This window comes from Enhydra lutris, unplaced genomic scaffold, assembly GCF_002288905.1.
Source record: "Enhydra lutris kenyoni isolate GAN:26980312 unplaced genomic scaffold, ASM228890v2 scaffoldscaffold119, whole genome shotgun sequence".
NCBI lineage: Eukaryota > Metazoa > Chordata > Mammalia > Carnivora > Mustelidae > Enhydra > Enhydra lutris.
Genome location: NW_019154203.1, coordinates 411,516 through 419,682, shown reverse-complemented (window position 1 = coordinate 419,682; position 8,167 = coordinate 411,516).

Genomic DNA, 8,167 nt, shown 5'->3' with positions numbered 1-8,167 from the left:
CATCCAGGCTCACCCCGCTTCCCAGGCCTGGCGGGGATGGGGAAGAGGTGCAGGTCCACAGCCAGAGGCAGCAGCAGAGGTGGTGTTGGGGAGGGGATGGACGCCAGAAAGAGGGGGTGGGGTGGGTAGAGAGGCTGGCCTGATAGCAGTGTCCCGGGTTTTAGATCCGGGTTGAGGAGGGTGGCTCAGAGCATCCAAGGGGGGGTCCTGATGCAAAACGGGGCTACCGCGGGCCTGCCGGAGGCACGCTTCTGGCCTGGGAACCACCCCAGCTCACACAAATCCAGGTCCCAAGATGTTGGGGACCCACAGCCTGGACGGGGTATCAGTGGGGAGCCCAAGGTTTTAAGCCGGACCCCATCCGGCCTGTCTGTCCCCCCTCTCCACGATTTGCACGGTCCCTGCCTCAGGGGCGGGCGGGGGAGGGAGGCAGGCGGGAGGGAGAGGGAGGGAAGGAGGGAGGCTGAGCAGGCAGGGAGACTCTCAGCCGCCAGCCTGGTCCTCCCTGGGGCGGGGCGGGGCGCGGTGGGGACTGGCGAGGCTGGGGAGCAGCCGGCTCACTGGCTGGCCGACTGGGTGTGGATGCTGGCTTGGCGGCTGTGCCGCCTGGACAATAGCTGGCTGGGGAAGTGAGACTCCGGCCTCACTGAGATGCTTGAGGGAGGCACGCTGGAGGTGGGGAGAGGCGGCCAAGGGGCTGCTGAGAGCAACTCACCTGGGCTACAAGTGCAGAGGAGGGAAGGATTGGGGTCGCGTAGAGGCAGAAAGGTCCTGTGGAAGTTTCTCAAAAGCTTTGGGATGGGAGGGATGCTTAGAGCTCCGCGAGGTAGGATAGATAACCTCATTTAGAATGGGTTCTGTGGGCATTTTCCCACCAAGGCCTGTGGGCTGGTGGGGGGAGAGGGGCAGGGAGCGCTGCTGAGCCCGGAACAGTCCCTCTCAGGACACCTCCAGGGCCTCCCCTACTTTCTCTGTGCCAGTAGACAAGCACATAATACCTAAGGCCATGATCCAGGACAGAAGAATGGAACAGGTGAGGAGAAAGCTTAGTAGGCAGAGATTTGAAGACAAGGAAAAAAATATTTCTGTCCTGAATGGATTAAATTGGGACCAAATGATGCAGTAGTGGTTCGCTAATTCATAGCACTCGAAAACTCCAAGTGTCACCATAGAAACAATTTTCTTTTATTTGCTTCCTTCTCACACCCACTGGCTCACTCTTAAACATGGCTTTATGCCAAGCCCAGTGGTGGGTGCTGGAGATACAGGTGAATCAGACTTACTCTCTGCCTTAGAAAACCCTTGCTGTGCTACCTATCTGTGGTCCTGCAGCCAGCCCACCTGCAACCGAATCCCCTACAGAACTTGTGAAATGTGGATCCCCAGACCTACTTCCCAGAAATACCAATCTAGGAGGTTCAATATGAGGCTCCAAAACCTGTATTTTGACAACGTCCTCAGGTGGTTATTTTTATGCCTATGAAAGTTTGGACACTATGCTTTGGAGAGAGAGAGAAAAACCCATGAGCCAAAGATAAATTCACAGTGGAAATTAGCAAATATTTTGAACTGACTGATAATGAAAATATCACATTTAAAATCTTGTGGGGTGCTGCTAAGTTGATGCTTCGAAATGTATAGCTTAAATTATATATTATTTTTCAAAAGGTGGCAAATCCATCTCAAAAAGTTAGAAAAAGCAAATTAAACTTAATGAAAGTAGAAAGAGAGAAATAACAGATAAGATTAGAAATCGACAAGGGACGCCTGGGCAGTTCAGTCGGCTAGGTGTCTGCCTTGGGCTCTGGTCATGGTCCCTGGGGTCCTAGGATGGAGTCCCGTGTGGTCAGGCTCCTTGCTCAGTGGGGAATCTGTTTCTTCCTCTGCCTCCCACTTTCCCTGCTTGTGCATGCTCTCTCTCTGACAAATAAATAAATAAAATCTTTTAAAAAGAGTAGAAATTGACAGAATAGAAAACAGAACTACTACAGAGAAGATCAACAAAGCTGAACATGGGTTCTTTTAAAAAACTAGAAAAATGATAAATCATTAAAACTGATCCCAAAAAATATATATAGAAGGCACATAACTATTAACAGGAGCAAAAGGAGGAAGTACAATATGGGTCATGGATACATGAGAACTTTATTATTCAGTATTATGAAGTATTTGAAGAACAGTATTATGTTCAGTATTATGAAGAACTTTATATTAACAAATTTCAAAATTTTGATAAATGGGAAAATTCCTGGAAAAATACAATACACTAAAACTCACACAAGAAAACAATTTAAAGATAAATAATCCTATAACTATTAAATAATTGAATTTACAATTTAAAAGCTTTCCATAGGGACGCCTGGATGACTCAGTTGTTAAGCATCTGCCTTCGGCTCTGGTCATGATCTCAGGGTCCTAGGATCAAGCCCTACATCATCATCATCATCATCATCATCATCGGGCTCCCTGCTCAGCGGGGACCCTGCTTCTCCCTCTCCCACTCCCCCTGCTTGTATTCCCTCTCTCTCTCTGTAAAATAAATAAATAAAATCTTAATAAATAAATAAATAAATAAATAAATAAATAAATAGCTTTCCATAGCCCTCCAGATTTGGTGACTGTCAATGGTGAATTCTACAGGATACTTAAAGAATCTCACCAATTTTCTTTTTTTTTTTAAGATTTTATTTATTTATTTGACAGAGTCCACAAGTAGGCAGAGAGGCAGGCAGAGAGAGAGAGAGAGGAGGAGGAAGCAGGCTCCGTGCTGAGCAGAGAGCTCGATGTGAGGCTAGATCCCAGGACCCTAGGATCATGATCTGAGCCAAAGGCAGAAGCTTTAACCCACTGAGCCACCTAGGGCCCCCAATTTTCTAATTTTACACAACTTCTTCCAGAAAATTGAAGAAAAATCATATGATCACTTCTGTATATGCAAAAAAAGCATCATGACAAAGTTTACTAAGAACATAAGGGAAATTCTTTAATTTAATACATGTTATCTATAAAAATCCTATAGCAAATATCATACCTAATGAGAGATGTTGAATGGTTTCTGCAAGGATACCCACAATAACAACTTTTATTCAAATTGTACTGGAGTTCTGGCTAGTGCACTAAAACAAGAAAAATAAATAAAGGACATAAGGATTAGAAGGGAAGATATGAAAATACAACTTCATTATTTAAGAAAATACAAAAGAAATCAACACACAAAAATGACTAAAAAGAATAAGATTAATACTGAATGTTGCTGAGAATGTGGAATTGGATGAAATTCTCATAAAATGCTGATGAGAGTATAAATTGATATAATCACTTCGGAAACTGCCTAGCAATATCAACTAAAGGTGACCATATGCACACCCCATAGACCAGCAATTCTTCTAGGTATAATCCCAACAGAAATGCTTATACGTGTTTACCAAAAGACATATGCAATAATGCTCATAAAGGCACTATTTGTAATAATCCAAACTGGAAACGACTCAAGTGCCAACAACAGAAACATGAGAAACATATTGTGGTATATTTACACAATGGAATACTACACATTGATGGGAAGAAATGCCCTACACATACATATAATATGGATGAATTCTATAAACATTAAGCTGAGCAGAATAAACCACACACAAAAGGGCACCTGCTGTATGATTTCATGTAGATAAAGTTCTGAAACAGGTGAAACTAATCTATGGTGATAGAAGTCAGATTCGTGATTGCCTTGAAGGACTGAGTAGGAGGCCTAAGGAAACTTCCGGAGTGCTAGGAACGTTGTGTTTCTTGATTTCCATGCTGATTACATGGGTGGTTACTTAGTAACAATTCACTGAGAGCTGTGCATTTATGCCTCTTTGTACTTTTCTTTATGTGTGTTATACTTCAATCAAGAAAGAGTAAAATAAGCAGTCAGATTGTTTTATCCTAATGGGAGATAAAGATGGGGACTGGGAGCTGTGGGTGCTCAAGGATGTCAGGGCAGTGTGGGGAGAGGTGTTGATACCCAAGATAAGTGTGGAAGAAGTGCAAGTGAGTTGGAAGAAGTTTAAGAGGCAATATAGTGTAGTGGCTAAGAGCATTTACTCTGGCTCCAGGCTGCTTGGGTTTGAATCCCTTCCTCCCACCCAGCTTGCACCTCAAATTCCTTATCTGTTAAATGGGGTCGTAATAGTGCTTACAGCATAGGGTTGTGAGGATAGATGAGGTAATATTTGTAAAGTGTTTATAATAATGCCGAGACATGGGGTGCCTGGGTGGCTCAGTGGGTTAAACCTCTGCCTTTGGCTCAGGTCATGATCTCAGGGTCCTGGGATGGAGCCCCGCATCGGGCTCTCTGCTCAGCGGGGAGCCTGCTTCCCCCTCTCTCTCTGCCTGCCCCTCTGCCTACTTGTGATCTCTGTCTGTCAAATAAATAAATAAAATCTTTAAAAAAAATAATGCCAAGACATATAATTAGTACTATGCACATCATGATTAAGTTAAAAAAAAAGTGGTGGTCTAGGGAAGTGGAACATCCTGTACAAAAGTTTGGGGGTCCCAGAAGGCAAGATGCACTTGGAGCATGGTGAAAGTAATTTGCTGTGGCCCGGATAAGTGGTGTTACTCTGGCACAGGCCAGGCCCTGAATGCTAGGATGATGATTTTAGACTTTTTCTTGAAGACAGAGATCCTGACCTTGACTCCTGCTAGCTTGGTTTTCCCTCAGTTAGCCTCCAACCCATGTCTTTCTAAGGCCCTCAGGAGAAAGGGTTGTTCTGCTGAGACCACTGGAGACAGTGAGGAACAACAATGAGGAAGAAAGGGCTTACAAAGGAGCATAGGAGAGGCCAGCTGAATTCAAGCCCCCCACCCTATCCTCCAGCCTGAAGCAGCCTTCTTCCCTTGGCAGGGGGGAAAAAAGGGTCCTCCAAAAAGGCATCTCGGGGTGCCTGTTTGGTTCAGTTTTGGGGCATCTGCCTTCAGCTTGGGTTGTGATCCCAGGGTCCAGGGATCAAGCCCCACATCGGGCTCCCTGCTCCATGGGGAGCCTGGTTCTCTCTCTTCCACTCCCCCTGCTTGTGTTCCCTCTCTCACTGTCTCTCTCTCTCTGTCAAATAAAGAAATAAAACCTTAAAAAAAAAAAGGCCCGTCTCTATGAGAAAATAAGAGCCAACAGGCAAGGCCATGAGGGGTGCGGGGGGGAAGATAGGGGAAACTGAGTCATAAACTTATAGCCACAGTCTCCCATCTTGGGTCCACTCCAACATTCTAGGAATGGGAGAACCCTGTTTTCCTTCTGCTTTTGTCCCTATGTATACCCACTGAGCAGGTAGGGATGTAAGCACATTTTTTAGAGGATTTTCGAAATTCTTTTTCCTCTTGTTCCTTTCTCTAATATGTTCCTTTCTCTGAGAGTTCCATCTCTGAGATGAGATGACTGAGACCCACCACCAGGTGGGTAAAAACACCTTGGTGGGGTTGCTGTGTTCTCCTTGATGGGTCGTCTATACTGAATTGGGAGAAAGAGTGCCATGTTTTACCACTCAGTTATGCTTTGAAAAGTTTAACATTTTAAAGTGTGAGATGTAATATACAGATAGAAATGTACATAAGATTTGTGCATGCAGATTAACAAATAGTTAGAAAGTGAACACCCATGTAACCACGGCTCAACTCAAGAAATAGAATATTAATGGTGTCCAGAAGCCCCTAGCATTAATGATTCTCTTATTTTAAAGAAAAAAGAACACAATCCTATCATAAGGAATGTTTTACTTGGTCTCTAAACAGCTGGGAATAGTTTGGTACATTTCTCATCCATGTTTAACTGTCCTAGTTACTGAATCTAGATGAGGCTTTTACCCCAGGCTTGAATAAAAATGCTTCTTTTCCAATTTATTCTGCAATTTTTCTTAGTCAGGGCTCTCATTCATTCTTTCAACAAACTTAAATTTTTTATGAGCATTTCAAACATATAAAGAAGTGAATAGCGTGAACACACACACACACACACACACACACACACACACACCACAAAGATTGGACGATAAGATTCTGCAATATTTGTTCCATCTTTTCCATTTTTTTCTTTTTTGGAAGTATTTCAAAGCAAATCCCAAGCATCACATCACATTCCTCTATACTTTAGTATGCGTTTCTAAAAAGGGACATAATTTTATTATTTTTTTAATTAACATATAATGTACTAGTTGTTTCAGGGGTACAGATCTGTGATTCAGCAGTCTTATGCAATTCACGGCATTCACAATAGCACATACCCTCGCCAATGTCCATCACCCAGCCACCCTATCTGCACCCCCAGCAATCCTCAGTTTGTTTCCTGAGATTAAGAGTCTCTTAAGGTTTGTCTCCCTCTCTGGTTTCATCTTGCTTCATTTTTCCCTTCCTTCTCCTATGACCCTCTGTCTTGTTTCTCAAATTCCTCATATCAGTGAAATCACACGATAATTGTCTTTTTCTGATTGACTTATTTCATTTAGCATAATAAAAAGAGGCATAATTTTAAAACCCCTATGCCATTATTACACTTAAGCATAGCAACAATTCCTTGTTAATGCCTAGTAATAAGCAAATCCACAGTCACCCAATTGTCTTCATAGTGAAATGTCTTTTTACAGTGGGCTTGTTCTAATCAGAATGCACTGCACTGTCTGATGTGTCTCTTGAGGGTCCCTTAATCTAGAGCAGGTCCTCTCTTCTTGCTTTCTTGTGTCATGCTCTTGACTTGTTGCAGTTGTGCTATAGATGGACTCATCTTCTGATTTTGTCTGTTTGCTTCCTGATGGTGTCATTAACAATGTTCTTTACTCTCCATTATTCCTGGAGATGGAAGTTAGCTCTGAAGCTTTATTGCACTCAGGTTATTTTATTATTATTATTATTATTATTATTATTATTATTATTGCAAGAACACTTCATAGGTGATGCTGTGAGATTCCTATTTCATCACACCAGGAGGCATACAATATCTGGTGGTCCTACTTTTAATGATGTTAGGGGTCATCAGTAGGTTAAGGTGGTAATAGCCTGATCCCTCCATGGAAAATTTCGCGATCAACCATTTATCTAATGATCTCAGCTGTTGATGATTGTTGCCTGAATCAGAAATTTTTTAAAAGATTTTATTTATTTATTTGACAGAGAGATATACAGCGAGAGAGGGAACACAAGCAGGGGGAGTGGGAGAGGGAGAAGCAGGCTCCCCACAGAGTAGGGACCCGATGTGGGGCTTGATCCCAGGACCCTGGGGTCACGACCTGAGCTAAAGGCAGACGCTTAACTGACTGAGCCACCCAGACGCCGCTGAATCAGAAATTTTTTGAAAACTTTTCTAAAGTTCTACCAATTTTCTACATTCTTATGTAAGTAAAAACTTTCCTTCATCAACTTGGGCTATTGTGTTATCCAAAATACAGTTAAGACAAGATAAAGATGTAATTCTGACATTACAAATGCCAATTTTTAGATTAATTGAGGCTTTATCATTCCACTGTTCAAATGAGGTTTTTGTTTGGACTGTTTGTTTTTTACTTCTTCTTGTTTTTAAGGTCACTCTGAACTTATGGGTTTTAAAAAATATGCATTTAGTGTGTTTCAATCCATTGTAACCATTATTCTGCTTGATGTTCAAATTAGCCCTCATTTGGCCGGTGGGAAGCCGTTCAGGCTTGCTTCTGTGCTTTTTTTTGATGTGACACTAGTAGTTTTTGATAGTTTTCTTGGTTTCTGTATGAAAAGATGTCTGGAACTCATACTGGGCATTTCCTGTTCCAGACCTGGAATATATATAATACTGACACTTTGCATTCCTCCCTTTCTTGAGCAAAGGTAGCAGACTGGATATACTGTTTTCACCTTTTGCAAGCATCTATTCAGTGGTTATTATATTTCTGGCACTGGGATGAGCAACTCAGGCAAGAGCAACCCCACTTATCACAATGTTCTAGTGTATTTCTCAGTATTACAGTTAATTAGGGCTGCTGCTGTTATCTCTGTTTCTCAGGAGACGGTGCCCTGGGTGCCACCTCAGTGTGACTTGTTTATCTCTTACTATCTTGCAGTAAGCACGGATGGTGACAAACACTTGTCCCTCAGCATGTCAAAAGAATAAACATATTTTTAATTACACACGTTATGCATAAGAACATGCACATCGTGAGATGCT